General features: G+C 33.7%; 1 protein-coding gene across 8 annotated transcripts in view; it reads right to left on the bottom strand.

Annotated features, from left to right (window-relative positions):
* Positions 1-26143, bottom strand: part of ASH1L (ASH1 like histone lysine methyltransferase) — a 217948-nt gene that overhangs the window by 145188 nt on the left and 46617 nt on the right. The gene's annotated exons all lie outside the window — the stretch shown is intronic.

The raw sequence follows: 26143 nt of genomic DNA, 5'->3' as shown, positions 1-26143 counted from the left end.
ATAAGAAATACATAAAGTCTTTAACACACATACACTCACACAATTTCTTCCTTACCTCTATCCAATGAAATCCCTAAAGAAAATGAAAACCCAGTAGCAACTAACACCTCTAAAATCAAGACTAGTCAATAATAACACTTCCCAATAAAATGAACCAGAGTTCCTTGTAGAAAGGACTGTTCCAGATATTACATAGGGAATGTACAAGATGATCCGGTAATAGGTATGTACATATCTCTAGTCTCTTCACTTTGTACTAGTCACTCTTCTATTTTATTTGAAATTAACCATAATGAAATGTGTTTACTAAAAAAAAAAAGTTCTTCCTAAGAGTGAAGTATTATCTGCCTTTCCCCAGTATTCATCTATTAGTCTGAGCCTCACTTTCTCAAATCACATAGAATAAGTCAACCCTCTTCTTCCAACAGCTTTTCCCACATTTGAACTCAACCAATATACTCAGCCTTCTATTCCAAGCAGTCTCACTGCTTTCTGATCATTTCCTGATGAACATGTTTCAATTTGTCAATATTCCTCTTTACATATGGCAATGAAAGTGGAACACAAAACAACCATTATTTGAGAAACTCAGAACTAAAGGAACTATCTCTTCTTTTGGACTGGAACCTTACAATTTTGCCCAAGAGGAAACTTGCTTTTTTGATAGTCTCATATATAACTTAACATACATTAAGCTCATAATTAAAGAAACCCTTACATTTTCTTCCCATCCTATAAATAATATTCCAATTCTGTACTCTTACACTTTTACAAACTTAAAAATTAAAAGCCTTTATTATTTTAAGTATTTAAAAATATATTTAAATCTGGAAATTATGATACTTCTAATTTTAACTACCTTTAAAAATCTATTTAAACAAACTATACTCTGTACAATAATGTGGATAAAATCTCACAAACAACATTAAATGAAAGAAGCCAGAACAAAAGTGGAGACTATGCAACTCCATTTATATTAAGTTCACTAATATTTTTCAACATAAAAATGGTTATATTCCAAATATTAAAGTATGCATACTAAAAATAAAATGGAGACTAAAGTATAAATCCTGTCAACTATGGGTAAACACTTATACATTTCACATTTTTCATCACATACCCAGAAATACATATACATATACTTTTATAAAAATGGTGCCCAAAATGCTTGTTTCATAGCCCACTTAAACAATACAAGGAAGACACCTTTCTATGGATGTAAATCAAAGCAGACTATGAATTCAATGGTTTCATAACAGGCCATAATTCATAAAAATCAGTTATTTATTATAAATAATATAATGAACATCCAATTAATAAATCTCTGCCTACTTCTTCAATTATTTCCTTCAGATAAATGTCTAAAGTTGGAAAGCTATTTCTAAGGATATATACAATAAATACTTATAAATGTTTAACAGCTATATGCAAAGAAAGCATGGGGAAAAAGTTTATTATAAAAATTCAGACTGTATAAACACTGTATAAATTTTAATTCAATATATTATTTTATGACTTGTGATATTCTACATTGTTAAGAATGTTTCTTATGGCAGAAGTATCAGTAATACCTAAAAACCTTAATTCTGATAATTATTTTGAAATTAAACATTAAACTAACATTGTTCATGTTGATTTTGGTGTTCCCAAACCTTGACAATGTGCGGGATTTGGTTATACTTATCCTCAGACATTTCACTCTCCTGCTTACTGTTCTGATTAACTCACTGAGTTTTCATTTCAAATGCCATTATTTCCAGAATTAAATACTATTTAGTTCATTTTCCAACTTACTTGTTATTGTCCTGTTTTTAATCAAATTGTTCTTTTTGCTCATTTTAAACATTTAAAAATCTTTCACATGGTTTCAGTATTTTCAATTCTTTGGTTATAAAGTCTATGTTCATCTATTGACTCTTTCCTTACTGTTGGTTTGCATTCTTGCATGGCTTATAATGTTTTCACATTAAGCAATGTGAGTTTTTTTGCTGAGACACCAATGGTCTAGATGTGAAGAAAAGATGTTTTATTGCCATTGTCAATGTTTAAGATTTCACGACATATAACCTTTTTTGTATTTCTATTTACATATCATTATTACCTCTTATTTTGAAAGTCACATGATTTTGCTAGCCGTGTGTATTATCTTTAGCAGTGGAACAGCTGTTCAAGGTGTTGGTCCATATTATTTTTCTTAACTGTGGAGTTTACCGTTTCTAATAAGAACCCTCAGTATTTTAGAAGTTAACAGTTCTTTCTCTTGTTACCCATATTTCCCCCAGTTTACCATCAGTTTTCTTTCTACCTCCTCTATTTTTCTTAAGAAGAAGTTAAAATCTTTTATGTATTCAAATACATATGAAAAACTGTACTAAGTACCTTGCATATTCTGTCATTTAATCCTCACAACCATATGATGTAGTTACTCTAACTATCCTCGTTAAATGGATTTTTTAAAAAAAGAATAGTTTTAGGTATGACTTTCTGCCCAAAATCAGTTAAGCAGTGACTGAGGTGTGATTTTAAACCTAGCCTGATTTCATAGCCAAATCAAATAGCCATTATATTAGATAAAATAGTTTCTTTAGCTTTATAGTTCTGTTTCATAGCATATTTGGAAAGATATTATCCTCCTAAAGATGACAACCTTTACCACATATTCAAGGAATGTTTTTAAGGGCTTTAAAAAAATTATTTGTCAACCTGAATTTTTAAAATATAATCCATGGGTAGGGAAGCTGCTTTTACCTCAAAAGGTTTGTTAATTGTACCAACTTTTTCCATTACTCATTTCACGTTGACTGATTTAAAATACATTTGTCAAATATTTCTATTCATATTTGGGTCCTTTGAGTTCTCTATTTTGCTTCATTCATATTTAAGTTAATTAGGCCACTAATAAAATATATTGATACTACAGGTTTGTAATATATACTAATACTTGAAAGACTAATTTTTTCCTTTTGTATTCCTATAGAAATCCCTTGGTTATGTTAATATTACTGAGACCTTGATATAATAATATTCACCACTTTAAAGTACAAATTCAATAGTTTTTCATACATTCAGAGTTGTACAACCATAACCACTAATTTTAGAATATTTTCATAGGGCTCTCTGGTTATTTTGGCACATGTATACTTCTCAAAGACCTTGAAGTCCATTTGAAGTTGTAAAAAAACTCCAAATGGCTTTAACTTTGTATATTAGTAGAGGAAAAAAGATATCTGTAACACTAACTTTAGCTCCATAACTACAAAGTAAACATCTATTTAGTCAACTTTTTGGTCTCACTGGATATTTATAATTTCATTCATATGGATCCTAAATTCTTGCTTTTATTTCTAAACATTTCATAAATACTGCTGTTACTATTGTGAATAAATTTGTGCTATGTTTTATAACTCTAAATTGAGTTTTCCAGAACACTACTGATTTTACTTTATAATACTGAATTCTTGCTTCATCAGGAATTAGTTTTTTTCAGCAAACAGTTATTAAGCACCTACTGTTTAAATGCTAAGAATAACAGCAGTGGAAAAATAATCCCTTTCACCATAGAGATTTCATTCTAATGCATGCAAGGGGTAGAAAGTAAAATTTTCAGAGATAAGATGGTGAAATGTGCTATGGAGAAAACCAGAGCATGGAAACACAAGAGGAAAGACTAGGGTTGAAAAGGATTTACAATATTAAAACAGGTTGTTGGGGAAGTTCTGACTAGGAGACTACACTTATGTAGAAACCCTAACGAGAAGGAGACCTATGTAGCTAGCTGAGAAAAGAACAATACCAAAAAGAGGCAGGAATTTGTCTGGTATAGTCTAGGAACCCAGACTTGCTGGAGTAATCAAGGGAAACATAGTCACGCAGCTGGTAAGGGATAGACCCTTCTTTAGTCCAAGACAAAGGAAGCCACTAGACAATTTCATGCAGAAGAGGCATGTGACCTAATTCTTCATTCACCAAATAACTACTGGGTGCCTACTCACTGTTGGAGACACATCAAAGAACAATAAAGACAAAAATCTCTACTTTTACAGAGCTTGTATTTTAGTGGGAGGGAAGGGCAGCAACAACAGTAAATTTTAAAAAGATTATTTATTAGAAGATGGCAATGCACAGCTCTTTTCATGTACTGATGAAACTGCACACTGATATTTGATTAAATATTTTACACCATTATGTCTCAGTCTGATGAGAAAAATTAAAGTCCACATTCTTAACTAAAAGTGTAATCGAAGTCAGAGATTGCCAGCCTTAGTTATGCATTGTTAATGACATGAATGCCTTAAAATAAGCTCAGAGCTATCACAGCACTCTATAAAGATAAGTGAATATTCATGACTTGTCTCCATAAAATATAAAGCAAAACTATTCTGTATCTTGCCAAATTAAGACATGCATAAGCCTTTTGCTGAGACAAGAAAAAGATTTTGCTTTAACATTTAAAGATTTAATAGTTTGAAGGACTGATTTGTAATCTTGAAACTAAAATGAAGTCATATAGGACTACATAAACTGTTTATTGAAAAGATAAGTTTTTATAACTAGAAATTATATTATTTAAAGAATCATGTTTTTAAAATAATCTTATATTGAAATATAGTTTGTATATATTATTATATTGGTTTCAGATGAACTTAGTGATTCATAAATTACATAATGATCACCATAAGTGTAATTAACATGTCACCATACAATGATATTACAATATTAGCTATACTCCCCATGCTATGCTTCTATCCCTATGACAAAATTATTCCATGATTTGAAGTTTGTATCTATTTAAACCTTCACCTCCTTAACCCTCCTCCCCTCCCCAATGCTATCTCTGGGTTTATATTTGTTTTGTTTGTTTTGTTTTTCAGATTCCACATATAAGTGAAACCACATGGTATTTTCATCTTTTACTGACTGACTTATTTCACTTAGCATAATATTTTTCTTTTGTTAAGGTGATATATCACATTGACTCATTTGTGGATATTGAACTATCCATGCACCCTGGGATAAATCCTGTTTGATCATGGTGAATGATCTTTTTAATCTATTTTTGAATTTGGTTTGCTAATATTTTGTTGAGGATTTTTGCACCTATGATCATCAGGGATATTAGTCTGCAATTTTCTTTCATGTCTGGTTTTGGTACCAGGGTAATGCTACCCTTATAGAATGAATTTGGAACCTTTCCTTCATCTTCAGTTTTTTGGAATAGTTTGAGTAGGATAGGTATAAATTCTTTAAGCAATTGGCAGAATTCACCTGTAAAGCCATCTGGTCCTGAGATTTTGTTTGGAATTTTTTGATTACTGGTTCAATTTCATTACTAGTAATTGGTCTGTTCAAATTTTCTATTTCTTCCTGGTTCAGTCTCCAGACTGCATATTTCTAGGAATTTATCCTTTTTTTTTACCATCTACCTGGAGCTACCCTGAGTGCGGCCCTCCTGCTGGCCAGCCCCACCTCCAACCACCACTCTCTGAGAAAGGGGGAGCTGCTCCCCATTCCTCATATTGCCCTCACTCCACTCTGGACACGACCTGCTGACCATTTTTTTGTTTGAGCCCTTTTTCTAAGTTGTCCAATTAGCTGGCAAAGAATCTTTCAAAATACGTTATTATAATCGTTTGTATTTTTGTGGTGTCAGTTTTAACTTCTCTTCATTTCTGATTTTATTTATGTGAGCCCTCTTTCTTACTTGATGAGTCTAGCTAAAGGTTTATCAATTTTATCTTTTCAAATAACCAGTTCTTAGTTTCATTCATATATATATATATATATATGTATATTTCTTAAGTCTCTGTTTATTTCCATTCTGATCATTCTAATTTCTTTTCTTCTAAAGTTGAGCTCTGATTTTCCTTTTCTTTAGGTGTTGGGTTAGAGACAAGAAGGACAAAGAGACAAAGAAGGACATTACATAATGATAAAGGGGTCAGTCCAACAAGAGGATATAGCCATATAAAAATCTATGCACCAAACACAAGAGCACCTACATGTGGAACAAATACAAACAGAATTAATGGGGGAAAGAGACTGCAGCACATTAATTTTAGGAGACTTTAACACACCACTCACATCAATAGATCAACCAGACAGAAAATAAATAAGGAAATAGAGGCACTGAACAACATATTAGATTAAATGGACATAACAGATACCTACATAATGTTGCACACAAAAGCATCAGGATACACATTTTTCTCAAGTGTACATGGAATGGTCTCCAGAACAGATCACATATCAGGCCACAAAAAGAGCCTCAATAAATTAAAAAAGACTGAAATTGTATCAAGCAACTTTTCAGACCACAATGGTATAAAATTAGAAATCAATTACACAAAGAAAACAAAAAGCCTACAAACCACGGAGGCTAAACATGATTATTTAAATCAATGGATCAATTAACAAATTAACACAGAAATTAAGCAATACATGGAAACAAATGGAAACAGAAATACAACAGTCCAAAATTTGTGGGATGCCACAAAAGTGTCCTAAGAATGAAGTACATAGCAATACAGGCCTACTTCAAGAAATAAAGAACAGTCCCAAATAAACAGTCTAAACTCACAATTAAAGAAACTAGTAAACTAAGAAAAAATGAAACCCAAAGTTAGTAGAAGGAGGGACACAATAAAGATCAGAGCAGAAATAAAATAGAGAAGAACAGAAAAAAAACTCAGGGAAACCAACAGCTAGCTCTTTGAGAACATAAACAAAATAGACAAACCCTTAGTAGAACTTATCAAGAAAAAAAGAGAGAGGACACAAACAAAATCAGAAACAAAAAAGGAATAGTCACAATGGATACCACAGAAATACAAAGAATTATCAGAGAATTCTATGAAAAATTATATGCCCTAAATTGGACAAACTGGAAGAAATGGACAAATTCCTAGAAAAATACAACCTTACAAGACTGACCCAGAAAGAAAAAGAAAATCTGAACCAACAAATTACCAGCAAGTAAACTGAAATATTAATTAAAAAACTCCCAACAAAAGTCCAGGACCAAACAGATTCACAGCTGAATTCAACCAGACATTTAAAAAAGACCTAATACCCATCCTTGTAAAAGTATTTCAAAACATAGAGGAGAAGGGAATACTTTCAAACTCTTTCTATGAGGCCAGCAACACTCTAATACCAAAAACAAGCAAAGACACTACAAAAAACAAAATGTTAGACCAATACCCCTGATAAGCATAGATACAAAAATTAGCAAACAAAATAAAAAAATACATCAAAATGATCATCCACCATAACCAAGTAGGATTTATTCCAGGGATACAAGGATGATACAATATTCATTAATCAATCATCATACACCACATTAACAAAAAGGATAAAAACCACATGAGCATCTCAACAGATGCTGAAAAATCACTTGACATCCATTCATGATAAAACTCTCAAACAAATGGGTAGAAGGCACGTATGCCAACATAATAAAGGTCATATACAACAAACCCATAGCTAACATCATACTCAATAGTGAAAAGCTGAGACCTTTTCCTCTAAGATCAGAAACAAGACAAAGATGTTCACTATCACCACTTTTATTCCTTATACTGCTGGAGGTCCTACCCACAGCAATCAGACAAGATAAAGAGATAAAAGGCACCCAAACTGGGTAAGGAAGAAGTTAAACTGTCACTATTTGCAGATGACATGATATTATATAAAGAAAACCCTGAAGACTGCACCAAAAAACTATTAGAATAACTGTAAACTCAAAATGGATCAAAGACCTGAATAAGTCATGAAACCATAAAACTCTTAGAAGAAAACATAGATAAAAATCTCTTGAACATGAGCAATTTTTTCCTGGACATATCTCCTTGGGAAAGGGAAACAAAGTCAAAATTGAACAAGCAGGACTACATCAAACTAAAAAGCTTCTGTACAGCAAAGGACACCATCAGCAGAAGAAAAAGGCATCCTACAGTGTGTGAGAATATATTTATGAATGATTTGTCCCATAAGGGGTTAACATACAAAAAAAAAAATATATATATATATATATATATATACAACTCATATTCCTCAACACCAAAAAAGAACAAACAGCCCAATTTAAAAATGGCAGAGGACCTGAACAGACATTTCTCCAAAGAAGAAATACAGATGGCCCAGGCAGAGAAAGACAAATACCATATAATTTCACTGATCAGTGGAATATAAAAACAAAGCAAAGGAGAAGGAACAAAACAGCATTAGACTAATAGACACTGAGAAGCGACCAAGTGACAAGTGAGGAGGAGTGAGCAGGGATGAGCGGGGAGAGGGAGGAGGGCTGTTGAACTACTGTGATGTACATTTGATAAAATTAAAAAAAAAATGGCCAACAGGCACATGAAAAGATGCTCCACATCGTTAATCATCAGGGAAATGGAAATCAAAACAATGAGATACCACCTCACACCAGTCAGAAAGGCCACTATCCTAAAGACAAATAACAAGTGTTGGTGAGGACGTGGAGAAATAGGAAACCTCCTACACTCTTGGCAGGAATGTAAATTGGTACAGCCACTGTGGAAAGCAGTATGGAGGTTCTTCAAAAAAGCTAAAAACATGAAATAAGCCAAGCGGAGAAAGACAAATACCAAATGATTTAACTTATCTGTGGAGTGTAAGAACAAAGGAAAAACTGAAGGAACAAAAGAGCAGCAGAATCACAGAACCCAAGAATGGACTAACAGGTACCAAAGGGATAGGGACTGGGGAGAATGAGAGGGTAGGGAGGGATAAGGGCAGGGAAGAAGAAAGGGGGTATTATGATTAGCATATACAATGTAGGGGGTGGGGGAAAGGGGAGGGCTGTGCAACACAGAGAAGACAAGTAGTGATTCTACATCTTACTATGCTGATGGACAGTGACTGTAATGGGGTTTTTGGGGGGGACTTAGTGTAGGGGAGAGCCTAGTAAACATAATGTTCTTCATGTAATTGTAGATTAATGATAACAAAAAAAGGGGAGGATTACTCCCTGATAGGATAAAATTAACTGCAAATCAACTATGCATGCTTTACATATCCTTAATTTTGATCTTTTAAAGGGTATCGGATGATCAGCTATAGAAGTGCATTTTTCTGATATTTCTTTCTCTTAAAAAAAAAAAAGCAGTTCCTGGGTGGTGGTCTCCAATAGGTTCTTCACAATGGTATAAAGGTCATATCAAAGTGTGGGCAAAGGGTTTGTTTGTGTTTTTATAGAGGATCAAAGTCTAATTTGGCTACCCAGAAAGAAGAACTTCCAACATCAACATCCTCTGGAAGAGTCATTCCAGAAGATGACCATCAAAAAACTTCAACAAAGATCCTGGCGCTGTTGCAGTTGTAGCTGCATTCATCCCACCACTTCCTGGATTTGCCGTTGGAATGCAGAAGGAGATATCTAAGCGGGCCTGTGCATACAGTAAAACAACAAATTTGACTAATTCTGTATTGTCGGAACTCAACCAAGAATTAGGAGAAGTGCGAGTTGCAGTGCTTCAAAATCGTGCTACTATAGACAATCTATTGTTAAAAGAACATATGGGATGTGAACAGTTTCCAGGAATGTGTTGTTTTAATTTGTCTGATTTTTCTCAAACTATTCAAAATCAGTTAGACAATACCCATCATATTATTAATAAGTTTTCACAAATGCCTGGGTTACCTAACTGGTTTTCTTGGTTTCACTGGATATGGCCGGTAATTGTAGGACTGCTTTTGTTATGTATCTGTATTCCTATTCTGTTAATGCGTGTATGCAATCTTATTAGTAGTTCGTTAAAACCTATACATGCTTATGATACTCTACAAGAAGTTATGTCAAAGAAATAATCAATCTTCTCATGTTTTCTTCCGTCTGCTACTTCTATAGCTTTTCTTCTTCCTTCCTAATTACAGCCCTTTAGTAGAATTCGTGCTTCATATTTAAAATTACCGAGTATCATAATTCTTCCAAGCAGTAAAGATACCTCAAGACAAGTGCTGGGCATAGAAGCCACAGCTCATAAATCTGCAAAGAAGTAAAAAGCTAACCTTTTCAAAGAATATTGCTTCTCTCGCTCTTACCAACTTTACATTTCCCTGTATGGCCCCGGAAGACGGCTGGTTAGCCAGAGACGGGTAAGATTCCTCAAGGGAGGAACAACCTAAGACAGGCACAGTCGCAGGGGGGCCATCAGGTGAGAAATTGGGGATCAACAGAGGTGAGGCTTAGAACCTCACCCCCCGTTTTGAGAGAAATCTTCTGCATCCGTGGATGTTTTGCTGCCCTTGTCTAGCTTGGATTAATACTTAGTCTATAGGCACAGACCTGATCATCTACACCAACCTTCTTACAGCACTAACTTTTGCTTTCTTTCTTTATCTTGCATCTACCTACCACTTCAGCATTTTATTTAAAATAATAATAAGGGAGAAATGTGGGATTCACATATAAATCAAGTATAAAAATCAAACGAATAATCATATCTGACTTGATTGTTTATAGTTCATGATGCGTGATCAAAACTGAAAGTTTCTGTGATATGACTGCCCTTGCACTGTTCACCATGTAAGAACTTATTCACCATGTAAGAACTTGTTCGTTATGCTTCAGAAGATTGGAGACTGTTGAGAGTTAGGCTTGGGGTTGATTAATGATTGTGCATTGAGTCCCCTATACAGAATTTTATTGTTGTAAACAACCATTTGATCAATAAATATGAGAGGTGCCCTCTCAAAAATTAAAAAAAAAAAAGAGCTAAAAACAGAAATTCCAAAAAAACCCCAGTAATTCCACTTATAGGAATTTACCCAAAGAAAACAAAATCCCTGATTTGAAAAGATATATGGACCCTTATGTTTATCAACACATTATCTATAATAGCCAAGTTATGGAAGCAACATAAGTGTCCATCAACAGATGAATGGATAAAGATGCGGTACACATACAAAATGGAATATTATTCATACATAAAAAAAAAAAGAAAAGAAATCCTGTCATTTGCAACTATATGGATGGATTTAAAGGGTATTATGCTCAGTGAAGTAAGCCAGATGGAGAAAGACAAACACTATATGATATCACTTATTTGCATAATATAAAAACAAAACAAAATGAGCAAAATTGCAGTAGTCTCACAGACATTGTGACTGGTGTTACCACAAGGGAGGGGCTGGGGAGATGGGTGGGAAAGGGTGATAAAGGGGCACAAAAATTCCCAATCATAATATAAGTTGGTCACAGGGATAGTAGTATAGTGTGGAGGATACAGTCAGTGATTGTATAACATCTTCCTGTGTTGACAGAGACTACATTACTGTGGGTGAGGATTTAATAATATTGGTAATTGTTGATCCATTGTGCTGTACACTTGAAACCAATGTAAGACTGTATGTATATCAATGATACTTCAATTAAAAAAATGAAATGTAGAGCATGTATATTTCTGTCTGAAGAAATTTAAAATAACTTATATTTAATTCTTAAGATACATAGCCTTCAATTTGGGACTGTCTACTATTAGCAGAGATTGGTAAACTTATCATTCCTCCCTCATCATCTAACTATATATGGTATCAATTTTTTTTTACTGTGTATCTTTTCCATTTTATCAACTTCAAATAATATTATCTGACCCCTAATAAATGAAGAAATCAATATATACTTAAACTACTCCATTTTCTCCCTTATTTCCCCAATTTTTATTAATTTAGAAAACCAGCAACAGTACCTGTGTTTTTAAGTCTTTCCATTCTTCTCCTAGTTGGCTAACAAAAAAATTGGAGGTTGTCTTCTAGAGTTTCTTGAAGATTTAGAACAATTATTCTCTGAATTCAAATGTTAAAAACATGTGTCAGTATCCTTTTGGTATACATGAATTGTCCAATTTGTGGACATCATGGACATTGCCTTATATTTTTTTGTTTTGATTTTTAATGTTTGATAACATCTTGAATTTTAATCCTCTAGAGGTAACTTGATCCTCTGACCTGGCTCAAAGAGATTCTTACCTTTACTGATAAAGTCAAATAATGCAACTGTTGTATACATGATAACATCCTGTATTAACATTATATGAGACCTAACAAGCCCTTTCAATCTATATATTGAAATTTTCAATTATTTCTGAAAATGACTTTACACCTTTAAAAGTTGATTTAAAAATTGTCAGTTGGGGAAACTTACTTCTGAATCAAATTATTTTCTCTCTGCACTTGAAGATAATCCTTTTATTTCTTAACCTGTCTTTAGTTGGTATTTAAAGGTCTGATATTTGTTTAACTATCATTCCTTTGTCTAATTCACACTGTTTCTTTCAGATTTTCTGTCCTTGATATTCTACAGATTCACTAAGATGTGTTTCAGTACACATATAGCTTCATCATTCCTCTTGAAACTTGTCTTCATAAACATTTATGGAAAATTACCATTCAACTATCACATGTCCTCAATTATTCTTCAGGACTCCCAGTTAGAACATACCAGAATTCTAATACCATCCTTTATCTTCTTTCAGATTTTCTACCATATTTGACATCTCTGGCTCTGACATATTGTAGGTAATTTTCTCAATGTTATTTTCCAGTTCACCATTCTCTACATGACTACATCTATATAGGATGCTTAAAATATTACACACCAAGCTTTTAAATGTAATTAAATGCATTTTTCATCAAGTAAATATACTTTTCATATCTAGATAATATATGTCACTGGCTTCTTTTGAAAATCTGCCTGGTCATTTTTTAGAGGCTTCTTCTCTCTTGCTTATTACTCTTTCAAGTTTTTAATCATTTCAAACACAGTTATTTTATACTCTTTATCTAATAATTAAGTTCTTACAGAATTTAATCTTGCTATTGGTTGTGCCTGCTGACTGCTGTTGCTCATGATGGACAGCTTTCTTGCTTTAAAATTTTTAATTCTGAGTTCTTCTTAAGAGGTGATTCACTGAGAGTATAGACACAGAAGAATCCTAGTTCTAACTCCCCATCTTGAGTGGGCTTAGGAAAAAATGTTAAGTGAATTTTAAATTCTTCTCTGGATAGGGCTAATTTTTCTGGAAGAAAGGTAACAAAAATATGTAACAGAAAAGAGATTAGTTTTAAAAAATGACAATCTCAAACATGAGCAAAGATATAAACAGACAAATTTAAAGCATAATATGAAATAATAGAGCAAGAATAAAAACACTGAAACTCAGAAGTAAGGGAAGAGACATATGCTCAGAAATAAGGATTTGATATTTTGCCATTGTTATGAATGACTATCAAGAAGTACAGAACAAAGAAAATAAATAAGACCTCTATAAATTTATTGGCAAAATCTAGTTAAAAGGCAAGCTACAAACAGGGATCCAGGGAAATACTAAAAATTACAAAAATATTTTTAAATATCCTTTTAAAAGATATTATGAATTTATACTTAAGGCAGATTTCTACCAAGTACGGCTTCAGTTTCAGGAAAGCCAAACAACTAAATGGTTACTTCTATGCTATTTCTGTTATAACAAAACTTGATAATAACAAAATATAAATAATCATATAAGACAGAATAATAGTTGCATTTATATCATAATTCTAATCTTCCTAGAATTTTAGTGTACTAAGTTAAATAACATTAAACATATTAACTTTAAAGTGAAATATTTTACTCTCTTCAATCCTTGAGTCTTTCAAGAAAAAAATCCAATTTGGGAATTTTTCACACTGTTTGAAAATTTAGCTCAAAATTTCACACGAGAGAAAGCTCAAAATAAATCATCTTTATCCATAATGAACTTTGATCTGGACATAGTATAAGAAAAGAAAAAAAAGTTAGAGTAAAACAAAACATGCCAAACAAGGGTTGTTCTCAATACAAAAAAATTAAATGCCTTAAGATGGAAATGATTCATGAGGATTAAAATTTGAATAAGCTTTTTGAAGTCTTTGTACAGATCACCAATCATTTTCAGTAGTTGATGACAAAAAATTTTTGAGATTTTATCAAGTTACAAATCTCCTTTGAGAAAACATTCTATTGAAAAACTTGTTTCTAAATCTCATTCTGCTGTGAACAAAATGGTAGTATTATCATTAAATATCCTATTTCTGTATCTTGTACATCAGACATTTAGATATATAAAAACATGGCTGCTTGACAGCACAGGACAGTAAGTAAAATTAAATTTGTTTTGATTATTTGCAGAAATATATCTCTATCTCACAACCCCTAACAACAGAATACATCTGACTGAAAAAATTGTACAGAATGGAAAATCAGTAAAAGGAAAAACAAGATAAATTACTTAACTGATGTTGATAAAAGAACAAACATATTGGAGGCTATGAGTGATTAGGGAATTTTAAGAATAGAGTGTTTTATTCACATCCTCACACTGTGTTCAGAGAATTATAGCACAGAATTTCAGTTACAGAATTACTGCCTCTATGCAGAAATAGAGAATTAACCCTTATATATGGGTTTGAACTGTGTGGGTCCACTTATGCATGGTTTTCAATAAATACATCAGAAAATTTTGGGACATTTGCAACAATTTGATAAAATTTTCTTTTTTCTAGCTTTATTCTAAGAATACAGTATGTAATATATATAATGTACAAAAAATGTATTAACTAGCTGTTTATGTTATCCGTAAGGCTTCTGGTCAACAGCAGGCCATTAATAGGTTTTTGGGGAACCATAAGTTATATGCACATATTCAACTGCATAGGGGGCCAGCGTCCCTGACCCCTGAGTTGTTCAAGGGTCAACTGTATAGTAGACTATCTACATCATTCTTGTTTTATTAGAGATTTTGAAATTAACTTCCCATATACTTAAATTAATGAAACAGGAAAGGCTAGTCTTATTTACATGTTAAAAAAAAGAGCTTGAACAAAGGAAAGTTTTAATGTTACACTTCATACATAACAGTATTAACATGGGAGAACTTATTCAAAGTAGTTTGTTTACTGAAACCTAGTGGAACAGTGAGGTACCTTACAAGTGTATATATTCTTTACACAAAACCTGCCGGAAAGTTCCTCTTATCATTCTTTTACATGGCAGATATTGAAACTAGTATGCATACAATGAAAGCTGAGATGCAGATGGAAATTCACAACTTTATTATCTTGTTAGCCAATTACAACCACCTCCATTTTAATGTTTGCAGATAAAAGGTTTATGGAGCTTTGAGATGGCCACTTCATACTAAGAAGTAAAAAGTTGAACTAACTGAAAAATCACCAACTCTTAAATCCATAATAGAAATGAGATCACTGGACAAACTACTACCCCCAGTATTGGACTGAGCAACAGAGAATCACAATTTCCTCCAACAGAAACCTTGGTGGGAACCAGTGCCAGGATAGGGGAACCTGAACTGGAAGTTTAAAATTACTGGAGGCTCAGAGTAGACAAGTTTGAGTTGAAAACTCTAGGAGGACCCAGTCATTAAGATGCCCCATACTTTTTAAAGTTTTTACTCCTGGATCTCTATCAGGTTCTCACACTGAGAAATATCCCCTCTTGCTTCCCTCAGGGGGAGGGGAAAAGGAACCATTTTGAAATATACCAGACCATTCTGTTTTTCTTAATAAGAACCTAACCAGAACCTAATTTGCTGGGATTTAACAAAGTCTAACTGATCTAAGGGAAGAAAATACCCACTCTATTCCACTCTAGCCATCCTGATCCACGTAAGAGGGAGGGGGAAACTGATAAACATTTACGAAGTTCACAGTCTGGAGGTACAGGCTCACCTAATCACAGGACTAAAGAACTCTCTCTTCACACCTTATCATCCCATTACTAAACGTGCAGCAGTTCCTTTGCCCAGTTTATTACACTCAACTAGCAAGAGAAAATTACAAGACATACTTAAAAGACAGAACAATTTGAAGAGACAGAGAAAGCATTAAAAACAGACTCAGATACAGTAAGTAGGGATGGTACAAGTATCAGACTGGAAACTTAAAACAGCTATGATTAATATGCTAATGTATAAAGCAGACAACATGCAAGAACATATGGGCAATATAAGCAGAGAGGCAGAAATTCTAAGAAATAAAAGGAAATGCTAGGTATCGAAAACACTAACAAATGAAGAATGACTTTGCTGGTCTTATGACTAGACTGGACACTGCTGAAGGAAGAATTTGAGCTTGAGGATATCTCAATAGAAACCTCCAAAACTGAAAAGCAAAGAGAAAAAGGACAGAAAAAATATATATATTTAAGAAGTATGGGACAAAAGTATAATAAATGCATAATGGGAACACCAAGAGAAGAGAGAAAGGAACAGAAGAAATATTTAAAACAATGACCAAAAATTTCCCCATATTAATGTCAGACACAACACCCACAGACCTGGAAAGCTCAGAGAATACTAAGCAGGATAAACATAAAACAAAACATCCTACACCCAGGCATTTAATTTTCAAAGATAGAGAAAAAAAATCCTGAAAGAAGTTGGTTTGAGGAGTGGGGGACCCAACACACACCTTACCTATAAAGGAGCAAAGTTGAGATTCACACCCAGATTCGCGGAAATCATGCAAGCAAAAAGAGAGTGGAATGAAATATTTACTGTTGAAAGAAAAAAAACCCCAATAATTTAGAATTCTATACCCTGTGAAATTATCCTTTAAAAATGAAGTAGAAATAAAGACTTTCTCTGACAGAAAAAAAATTTGAGGGTATTTGCTGTCAATAGATCTCCCTTGCAAGATGTTAGAAGTTTTTCAGAGAAGGAAATGATACAGGCCAGAAACTCAGATCTACATAAAGAAAGGAAGACCACTGGAGGAGGAAAAAGAGAAGGTAAAACATAAACTTTTGTCTCTTAATTGACCTAACAGATAACTGTTTAAAATAATAATAGTGACAATGTATCTGATCATCTATGGTGTGTGTGTGTGTGTGTGTGTGTGTGTGTGTGTGTGTATCTCCTTATGTATAAGTGATATGAATGACAGCAATGATACAAGGGAAGAGGGGAGGGAGAAATCTGGATTATTTTGTTATTAAAATGTACCAGTGAAGTGATACACTGTCATTTGAAAGTAGAGTTGGATTAGTTGTTAATGTGTATTGCAAACTGTAGGGCAACCACTAAAAATGTAAAGAAAAGGATTTATGGACAAATTTTTCTCAAATAATTGAATGAAACGTAAGTTAATTGCAAAACTATGCTAGGAATTAGAAATGTAAGGTGGGTAAGACTCTTAAGTCTGCTTTTGCAAATACTCAGAACACGTCTTCAAGAATGTACAAAGCTTCAGTTTGTGGCATATTATCAAAAGAGAACAAAAACATTTGAGGATGGAGGAGATGGTAGTGGTGGTGGTGGTGGTAGGACTCCCTGAACAAAAATATTAAAGGAAATTTAACACAGATAATTAAATCAAGCATTTTAACAGAAAATCACCAAATATTTCCTTTTCAGAAGCAGGCCGCTGTGAGCTTTTCTTAAATTACAAAATCATTAGGTGCTGCACTTGAACTCTATGCTCCAGATTGAAGCTCAAACTCTATGCTCATTCTTATATTATATTGCCCCTTTACGATTAAGAGTCAGTCAAAACATATTACTAGAGTAAGTTTAATTTCTTCAGAGAATATTATGATATAAGAATAGCACTAATGATAAGGAAATTATTATGAGCTGTGAACATCCACCAGCAAAGAGCTCTTCTTGCTATTTAATGTAATTTAAGGGACAAACATAAGATGTCAACCTGTCCCAGGTACCAACAGCAGAGGAAAGGAAGTCTTCAGATTCTACTTGATTTCTATTTCATTCCTGAAGTGAAAAATCACCACCACAGCATATTATCTAACAATTTACAGTCTTTTTCTTAGTATTTCTCCCCCAAAATCCCTATCTGACTGATTGGGAAGGAGATACAGTTTAGAACTATGTACCCAGTGACACTCACTCACAAGGTGAGGTAAGACTGGGAATTTCCCTTTCATCATATATTCAATCTTTTCTCTCTATTAATGAAGTTTCATAAAACCTCTGGGTTTGTTATCTCATCATACAGGGCCTTTAATTCTGATGTCTGCTCAAAAGTCTTCATTCATTTCTATGCAGCTCTATTTCAGAATTCATTAGCAACGTGCACTTAGGGAGTAGTCTGGTATATATCTCTGGAGTGATTTACAGTCATTAAAAGGAAATAAAAGATATGAACAGAAAACCATAAAAAACAGCATGTGAATTAGCGAGTCAACATGATGATATTTAGACTTAATTCTCTGGGACTAAGGAAGCTATGCCTTCTATCAATTTAGTTCAATAATGACTTTTTCCATTAGTAAGATCAACAATAAAATGAGAAACATTCACATTCACCGTACCTCATTATGTACATCATTAAAACAAGCCACAATACAGACTCAAGCAGATATCCCTAACATTCTACACTTTAAGAGAAAGTAAACTGCTCAATCAGCCAAATGCAGCACTGATTAGAAAAGTTTCTACTATAAAATGAAAGCAAGAATTGAGGATGAACCTGATGAAATTAATTGTGGTATTTTACAGTCTTCCTGGTACATTTATAGCAGAGGCTGCACAGTGCAATAGAAGGGATCTGTTTTTCCCTTCCATTTATGGGAGCATGTGCTTCCGTAAAGGACGATACTTTGGGAAAAGAGTGGCACCTTGTTTTGTCTCCAAGGTCTCCGACAGATCAGGGCTGCCCCCTTAGCTTCCTGTTTTGTGTATGTAAAGGGAGAAAACAAGGCTTTAATGAAATGTGAAGATCCAGGATAATTTGCATAATAGCTGCTGCCATGGAGAAGCTGGGTTCTATGCCAACTATTCTCTTCTTTACTACAAAATAACTCCAGCTCAAGCAGCTTCCAAAGTAAACAATCAGCATGAAGGTAAGACAACAAACAGAACTCCATTCAAAGGAGACCTGGTGATACCTTTATACCATCAGGTCTTCCTGCTTGAACTACTTTGGTCAACAAGAACATGGAGTGGAATGATAGCAGAGAAATAATGTGGACTTGTATTCTGCACCTTTTCATAAGCTGGTATAAGAAAGACTACATTCACAGATGGCACTCAGCCCACAGGTACACGTAAAGTGAGAGGTGGTGACTATCTCCTACTTTGTACATCTCAAATTCTCGGGAGCCTGAACACAAAAAAACCTGGTTAAAAAAAAAAAGGCACTGGGTTAAACAAAATAATAACAATAAAATAACTTCACTTTCAGCGATCTGGTACCATCTTTGAGTGGATGAGTCACTAAGATGTTTTACACGCTTTCAAAAGGTAACTGACATCTAAAAATGTTTTCTTAAACTAAGAACCTAATGTGGAGTTGTTATGGAGATACAATAGACAGCTTAGTTTACCACTCTGTGTTGTGACAATATACTTAGTTTTTGTTTGACCTACTCTATGGGGTCAAACTAAAGTTGACTCACTAAAGCTGTACTTTACCAGGAAATGCATGAAAACAGCCACTGGCAGCCATTACTACCAATATACTAACTTCTTAAAAGTAATGAACTAGATTACTTTAAATAGTCCTAAAAATTATAATATACACTTCCAGTAAATGAGATAAAATATTTATGAGTTATTTAATTATGAAAGCATATGCAAAAGCACCATTTTAGAGCTAGGGAAACAAATTCTCTTATTCCAAAGGTATATTTTAAGAGTTGTATTTTTGGTGGTAGTGATAGTATTTGTTTATCCTTACAGATCTTAACCCACAGTCCATAATCTTATTGAACTATTTTTAAAGCCAGATCTGTGTTGATCATGAAATTCAAAACCTAAAAAGACTATCTTGACACTCAAGGAACATTCACTTGTAAGAGACAGAGAAGTTAATAATTACAACATAAGACATGTTAAAAACAAAAATATAAGCAATGGAAGCACAGAGGTTAGATTACTGCCTGGGAGGAGGGTTCAGAGACATTTTCACAGAATCAGGTGATATTCAAGCCTCATCCTCCTTTCTTTCTCTAGTATACTGAAACTTTTGCTTTTTGCTTTTGATTTAGGGACTTAGCAATCTTATGGTTATTTTTCTAATTTTTCATTTTTATCTTAGATCATTTACTGCTTGACGTTGAAACAGACAGAAAAAAAGTCACAAAGTATGCTTAAGAGAATTTCTACTTTTTTTGATAATTCCTGTCATAAGACAAATTTCAAAAGATAAGTTATCAAGCTTCCCTGCCTGGGGCTTGTAATTTTCAGTATCTGCCTTTGACTTATTCACCCCCTACCCAATCAAGGACTACACAAGTAGCTACAAATGATCACACTCAACAATTCTGCCAAAAAATGAAGAGGTGGGGTTAAGAAGCAGGTTCCATTTTGTTTCACTATTTTCACTGAGAAAGTTACTACTGAATCCTGCCACCGTAAGATCATCCTCCTGCTTTGACATATACTCTCAGATGTTAGCAATTCTATGTAACTTGGTTAAAAATAGATAAAATATTCTAGTGTATATATCTTCCATCTGTGTATTTGTGTCAAAATGCTTTTGCACACCTATTAACTCTGACTTCCTAATAAAGCAGAACTTTGTATTGCTTGCATATATGCTTGACTTTGAGATGTTTTCTAAAAATTACAGTAAAATATACATAGTAGAACAGAATTTGTCTGTTAAAGAATAAAGAGTAGAAAAAGACCAAATTTAATAGTTCAGGACCTATTCTGTTTAAAGAGTCAGTTCTTGCTATTATTTCACTTTAATAATACTTATTATTTCTGATATCTTGGTTGACATTATCTTCTTTGGCTAATCTATATCCTCTCAATTTAGATAATAGATTAATAGATTTTGGAGCAACTAAAGCCTTAGGAACACCATAAATCCAGCTTGAATACCCTTATTTATATAAAGAGGCTCCCAGGAAGCCACAGTTAATATGCAAACTACCACCACCTTCCCTGGTAGGTCTTTACCCAATCATATGTATCTCCTCTTAACTCTTGACATTAGGCTCTTGCTGGTAGTGATACTCATTTATAACAAAAAAGCGAATGTTATTAAATAGATCCTGGATGACATCTTCACATTTTCCCACCTTTATTTAGGGTGGGAGAGGTGAATATAAGACATACAACAAAATTTTCCATTCCTTCTTGGAAGAAATTTAATTGCTAGATTCTGAAGTTAGTTTTTTAAAAAAACATAGTTAAATACCATCTAAGAGTCATGCTGAGCTTTACCAGTTAGTTGTACCTTGAACTGGTGAATGTACCTCACTTCTCTTTGCCCTTTAATAGTTAAATTCTTCCAACTCTTCCTTAAACCTGATCTCTAATGCCACCTGCTGTTGCAGTTGTGTCCTCGAGAAGCCTTATCAATCTGCCCCAATATTTTTCCTGCTTGACTTTCATTCCTGCATGAAGACAAGGTAGTAGTTCACTATTAACAGATATGTAAAATAAAATTCAGGTACTATATCTTTGCTAAGATTTAATAGTAGTTATAAATGAGAGTGCTCCTACTTACCAGAAGTAACTCCAAAATTCTCAAATAGAAAAACATTCCAAGGAGTACTACATAAAGCAGGACCACAAAACTTTAAAAACTTTAAAAACAAAGAAAAAAACCCTAAGGACAAATGGGTATAGTAATACAGTTTTATTTTAAAATTTTATAGTGTTAAAAACAGTATATGATTTAAAAATTCAACCTACTTTGTAAGTCAGAACAGAGTAGAGACCTCAACCCAAGTTCTGTTAAGAAAAAGTACACAAAAAAATGAAGCACTTTCATTTGATCAGTTTGATCTGTTATTTAAACTGATTCTTTGATCAATTATCTAAACTGTAACAGATACAATAGATGCAATAAAAATACATATTCAGGGTAAGGAAAATACTCTGAATTAGTGGTGATAATTGCACAACTTCTATGTAGCTAATATACTGAATATATCAAAACCCACTGAACACACTTCAAAAGAGTGCATTTTATGGTATTTAAATTATACCTTAATAAAAAAATATATATACACTTTATTTAAAACTGGGCTAATATAACATAGGGTACAATTTAAAGGATGTATGTAAAACCTAGCACACTATTGTTTTTTTAGCAAAAATGTCAAGGGGAGAAAAAGCCAAAACCTAGGTGACATTTAACCCATTTTTCCCTCAACATTTCATTTCAAAACAACTGGGATTTGTATGTGGCAATTAAAAAATTTCTATGCATCTTAGCTATACTAAGCAAAAGCTATTATTATCTGTATATTTTCTTACTAAAGAAACTACATTAATCTATCAGTTCTATAATTTTATAAAATCTCAGGCCAACAGGGCTTAGAATATTTGGATTCATGCAGATTTTAATAATTCTCTATAAAAATCACTTCACTAAATAAAATACCTAGGAATAAACTTAACCAAAGAAGTGAAAGACCTATACCCTAAAAACTACAAGACACTCTTAAGAGAAATTAAAGAGGACACTAACAAATGGAAACTCATCCCATGCTCTTGGCTAGGAAGAATTACTATCGTCAAAATGGCCATTCTGCCCAAAGCAATATACAGATTTGAAGCAATCCCTATCAAATTACCAACAGCATTCTTCAACGACGTGGAACAAATAGTTCACAAATTCAAATGGAAATACCAAAAACCCTGAATAGCCAAAGCAATCCTGAGAAGGAAGAATAAAGTGGGGGGGATCTCGCTCCCCAACTTCAAGCTCTACTACAAAGCCACAGTCATCAAGACAATTTGGTACTGGCACAAGAACAGAGCCACACACAAGTGGAACAGAATAGAGCCTCCAGATATTAACCCAAACATATATGGTCAATTAATATACGATAAAGGAGCCATGGACATACAATGGGGAAATGACAGTCTCTTCAACAGATGGCGCTGGCAAAACTGGACAGCTACATGTAAGAGAATGAAACTGGATCACTGTCTAACCCCATACACAAAAGTAAATTTGAAATGGATCAAAGACCTGAATGTAAGTCATGAAACTATAAAACTCTTAGAAAAAAACATAGGCAAAAATCTCTTGGACATAAACATGAGCGACTTCTTCATGAACATATCTCCCTGGGCAAGGGAAACAAAAGCAAAAATGAACAAGTGGGACTACATCAAGCTGAAAAGCTTCTGTACAGCAAAGGACACCATCAATAGAACAAAAAGGTACCTTACAGTATGGGAGAATATATTCATAAATGACAGATCCGATAAAGAGTTGACATCCAAAATACATAAAGAGCTCACACACCTTAACAAACAAAAAATCAAATAATCCAAATAAAAAATGGGCAGAGGAGCTGAACAGACAGTTCTCCAAAGAAGAAATCCAGACGGTCAACAGAAAGATGAAAAGATGCTCCACATCACTAGTCATCAGAGATATGCAAATTAAAACCACAATGAGATATCACCTCACACCAGTAAGGATCGCCACCATCCAAAAGACAAACAACAATAAATGTTGGCGAGGCTGTGGAGAAAGGGGAACCCTGCTACACTGCTGGTGGGAATGTAAATTAGTTCAACCACTGTGCAAAGCAGTATGGAGGTTCCTCAAAAAGCTCAAAATAGAAATACCATTTGACCCAGGAATTCCACTTCTAGGAATTTACCCTAAGAATGCAGCAGCCCAATTTGAAAAAGACATATGCACCCCTATGTCTATCGCAGCACTATTTACAATAGCCAAAAAATGGAAGCAACCTAAGTGTCCATCAGTAGATGAATGGATAAAGAAGAGGTGGTACATATACACAATGGAATATTATTCAGCCATAAGAAGAAAACAAATCCTACCATTTGCAACAACCTGGATGGAGCTAGAGGGTATTATGCTCAATGAAATAAGCCAGGTGTAGAAAGACAAGTACCAAATGATTTCACTCATATGTGGAGTATAAGAACAAAGAAAACCTGAAGGAACAAAAACAGCAGCAGAATCACAGAACCCAAGAATGGACTAACAGTTACCAAAGGGAAAGGGACTAAGGAGGATGGGTGGGAAAGGAGGGATAAGGGCAGGGAAAAAGAAAGGGGGCATTACGATTAGCATGTATAATGGTGGTGGTGGGGGCAATGTACAACGCAGAGAAGACAAGTAGTGATTCTACAGCATCTTACTACACTGATGGACAGTGACTGTAATGGGTATTGGGGGGGGGGACTTGGTGAAGGCGGGAGCCCAGTAAACATAATGTTCTGCACGTAACTGTAGATTAATGATAACAGCAACAACAAAAGAAGAAAATCACTTCACTGAAATTCAAAACTACATCTCCAGTGAACTGTTCCTTCTATTAAGTAGGCATAGGCATTTCTTCTCTAAACAGAAAACTGTCTTTTGGAGAGTAAACTGTAATCAGGGCTGTAAATTTTGTTTATAATCCATTGTGCTCATTAAATCCATTAATCTAGGCTAAAATTATATAAAATAAACTATTCACTGACAAAATATTAGTCAACATAATACAAAATTTCAATGCTATCTGACCTAATTTGTAATCAGTATATCATGGTATTGAAACATCCCCTCAATCCTTTTCTGCTCAGACAAGTTTTTGTTTCAATCACCTGTTGAAGTAAACAGATATTCTGGTTATTTTTCATTTGTCTAAATGCACTTTTTTTTTTCTTTGGCTTAGTATCCTCATTAAACTAAGACCACATATAACTAACTATGCTGCACAATTCCAAAACTGGAATTTTGTTTAAATGCTAGAAGGAATGTAACATTGCCACTTCTCCTTTTAGGTTAGTGTGTGATACATGTAAGTAAATATTATGACTTCCACCTCTACTTTAACATACTGCTACAGAAGAATGAATATACCATCCTGACAACTTATGAAATGCACAGACACCAACCACATGAACTGCAAGACAGCAGAGCCCAAATTTTTACAGGAAATTTAAATGAAAATTCTTTTTTCCACTATAGAAAAATAAAATGAGACTGGAAAATCCGCTATAAAATTATTAATGAATATATTTCTTACAAAACAATCAAGTCATTTCTACTCTAGCCAAATACAGCAGGCTAAATATGTGGAGATTCTTCTATTTAAAAAAAAAAAAACTCAATCCAGTATAAAATGTTGATGTTACTATCATCCTAATAGGAAGTAATAAAAATCTCAAGTGTACCAAAAGAAAAGATAAAAAGGAGGCTGACAAGAGTAGTAAGCATGGTTGCCAAGAGAGTAAACACATCAAGCCATGGCCTAGAGGTAAAGGGGTAACCCCAGAAAAGGTGTTAGCAACACACCCTACTCCTGACAAAGTAAATTCAGAAAAGAGATCATCCTCCAATTAGGCTCCAAGTTCAACCACAGATAAAAATGAACAAAATATGAAATTTACAATCAACAGGATAAGTTCTAAAAAAGTTATACTTTTACTGAAATAACAGTAAATTTACAAATTAATAGGCAAGAATGCAAAGAGCACTCTAAAACATGAGTAATGAAGAAGTATTAGCCCTACCAGATATAAAAAGCAGTAATTAAAACTACCATACTAGCAAATAAACAGAGATAGCAATGACACAAGATGGAAACACAGATCAAACTTGAGTACATACAGAAATTCAATGCAGGGTAAAGGTAATGTCTCGAATCTGTGAAGTAAAGAGGACTTCTCAATAAAAATGTTGGGATAAACTGTAGCTATTTGGAAAAGATACAGTTGGGTCCCAACTTACATATCATGATAAATTCCAAAGCGATCAAAGATTTGGGTGTTAAAAATGAAACATACAAAGTCCTACAAAAAATACAAGATCATTTGTAAACTTTGGGTGAAGAAGACCTTTCTAATGATGTGCCAAACTCTAGAAGCCATAAAATTAAAGATTAAGTAATTACGTTAGGTAAAAAACTACAGACTCCTGCATAGCAAATAAAATAAGCAAGGTCTAAAGACAAAGGACAAACTAGAAAAAAAATACTTGTTATCCATATTTCAAAGGGCTAAAGAAGCAATCTTAATTTTATACGGAAAAATCTCCAGAATACACTACTTAAGAAGAAAAAGCATAATGTCTAACAGTGAGTATAGTATGCTACCATTTATACTTTTTATTTGGGGAGATATGTATTTGCTTGTATATACACAGTTTGTGGGAGGTATCAAAGACACTGATGTTGGAGTTGCTT

The sequence above is a fragment of the Manis javanica genome, chromosome 14 (assembly GCF_040802235.1).
Source record: "Manis javanica isolate MJ-LG chromosome 14, MJ_LKY, whole genome shotgun sequence".
NCBI lineage: Eukaryota > Metazoa > Chordata > Mammalia > Pholidota > Manidae > Manis > Manis javanica.
Note: the sequence above shows the minus strand (reverse complement) of the source record. Positions and strands in the feature narration are given on the sequence as shown.